The sequence below is a fragment of the Saccopteryx bilineata genome, chromosome 4 (genome assembly GCF_036850765.1).
Source record: "Saccopteryx bilineata isolate mSacBil1 chromosome 4, mSacBil1_pri_phased_curated, whole genome shotgun sequence".
NCBI lineage: Eukaryota > Metazoa > Chordata > Mammalia > Chiroptera > Emballonuridae > Saccopteryx > Saccopteryx bilineata.
Genome location: NC_089493.1, coordinates 252531773 through 252534294, shown reverse-complemented (window position 1 = coordinate 252534294; position 2522 = coordinate 252531773). Strand labels below are relative to the sequence as shown.

The 2522-nt window shown below is 40.3% G+C and overlaps 1 pseudogene; it reads left to right on the top strand.

The window, feature by feature from the left end:
* The first annotated feature begins 408 nt into the window (after window positions 1-408).
* Window positions 409-1618, top strand: LOC136336349 (F-box only protein 5 pseudogene; annotated as a pseudogene).
* Window positions 1619-2522: the final 904 nt, after the last annotated feature.

Sequence of the window (2522 nt, the reverse complement as noted above, 5' to 3'; positions counted from 1 at the left end):
GATTCCTGCATTTAGAAAGTTTGGTATCTCTAAGCTTTGAACTTTTCATGAGTTCTTTATCACAAACTGCCTTACTTGTCTTTGCCATATCTCTCTAATGGCACTTTGGTTTCAACTTGCTTTGTTTTGTTGTCAATTTTGATGCTTCCTTCTGTAGTCTTTGCTCCAGTTCTTTCTCTTTTCATAGGATAAGTCCATTTAAAAACTCACTTGCAAACGCTCTGTGAGGCTGGTGGTCGGCTCCTCTCCTACAGTATCTGGCCGCTCACCTGGGGAGGACCCCGTGGCATGAGCCAGCACGCTCTGCAGTTGCTCCCCACATCCCCTGTCCAGCCCCTGCCATTGCAGCAGCACTGTGACAGCTCCCCAGCAACCTCGTCCCTCAGGCAGTTGCAAAGAAGAAAGTTTCACTTTTTCAGCCAAATGAAATGTAATTTTAACTATAACGATACTCATTCTGGACTTAAATTGGTAAAACCTGGTGATAGTGAAAGACTAGGTTCCTACACTTCTGCATGTTTGGAAGGTTCATATAAAGACTGCATTAAAGACTATGAAAGGTTACCAGATATTGGGTCACCCACTGTGAGCCCCAGGATTGCAGAACTTGAAACTGAGAGCAAGCCCTTGCATAACAAGGAGAATCAACATGTGCAGCCAACACTTAATAGTACAAATGAAATAGAAGAACTAGAAACCAATGGACTTTATGAAGACAGTGGTTATTCTTCATTCTCCCAAAAAAGTGGCCTAGATGAACATGAAGAAATTAGCCTTCCCCTCAAAGAAAATTCCAATGACAGTCCACAATTTTGCCTGCTACGGACTCAAAGCCCAGACCAGTATCTCAACAAAAACTTGCTTCCAGCTCTTCAGTTTGCAAAAGTGCTTTGTTCAACATTTAAAAAGAATGCCAACCAAAATCCTAAGAGAGATTGGGAGAAGCTGGAGTATGCTACAGACTTTAGACTACAGAAATAGCAGAAAAATGGGCCTAGAGTACGTAGAAATTCTTAGTGAACTCTTTCAAAGGGGACTCCGACATCTCTTAGCAAATATATATTTTAACACAGCTCAGCGATATGGACTTAATCAATGTGTCTAAAGTGAGCACAACTTAGAAGAAGGTTCTAGAAGATGATAAGAGGACACTGCAGTCCTACAATAAAGCAATACAAAGAGTTACTGAAAAGAACATTAAATCTTCATCGCATGCTTCAACCAGAGAATATGTTACATTCAGAACCGCATTGGCTCCTATTTAAGATTCAGCAGCCCAAACTCCCTCCAGAAACAATGATCAAGGCAAGTTATCTAATCCAGCTGATCAGAAAAGTTCTGCTTACAGTCGCCACAGTGAATTCTATGAGGTTGTCAAGACTTTGAAAAAGAATGAAAGCCTCAAAGACTGTGTTCGCTGTAATTCACCTGCAAAATATGATTACTATTTACAGCGAGCAGTCTGCAAACGAGAAGGCTGTGGGTTTGTTTATTGTACAAGGTGTCTGTGTAATTACCATACCACCAAAGACTGAGTGGCAAACCTCTGAAAGCCAGTTATAAAATGGCTCCTCTGCCTGGCACTAAGAAAAGCAAGAATAATTTATGACGATTGTGATCTCTCATTAAATCTGTTATGATCCATAATTGTTAGTTAGAAAATGTTAGGTTTTAATTAAAAAAAAGAATAAATGTATTGTGATTTTTCAATCTTATGTTGAAATCAGTATAGTACATGAAAATTTTTTCTCCTGCTAAGTAGATGTACAACCTCTTAAAAAATATTTTATAATGTGAAAAAATTCAAAAGTCTCAGTATAAATCAGAATTTAAATATTTTGAGAAAAAAGAAAACTAGTTATCTATTTGTTTCAGAGATAAAAGAAGGGTCATGCAATTTTACCTATGCTATCTTAAATCTAAGTTTTGTTTACCATCTGTTAACATTTGAGACATTTTACTTGCCTTACCAAATTAATATCTATTGAAATATCAACTTCAGGATTCTTAATTTAAATGTTTTGTCACCTTTTTAACCTTTCAGTGTGTGTATTAACAGGTGTCCCTTGTGAAATCCTGTTTGTTTTTTTATTTGTAAAGTCTGTGTGTTTTAATATTTTTGTACATAAATATTTTTGTATTTTTATGCAAAGATGAATATAACTTGTATATACATGTAGAAATAAATTTTGTTTTTGTGGCCCTGGCTGGTTGGCTCAGTGGTAGAGCGTCAGCCTGGCATGTAGGAGTCCCAGCTTCGATTCTCGGCCAGGGCCCACAGGAGAAGCGCCCATCTGCTTCTCCACCCCTCCTCCTCTCCTCCCTCTCTGTCTCTCTCTTCCCCTCCTGCAGCCGAGGCTCCATTGGAGCAAAGTTGGCCCGGGCGCTGAGGATGGCTCTGTGGCCTCTGCCTCAGGCGCTAGAGTGGCTCTGGTCGCAACAGAGCAACGTACGGGGTGGGCAGAGCATCGCCCCCTGGTGGGCGTGCCGGGTGGATCTTGGTCGGGCGCATGCGGGAGTCT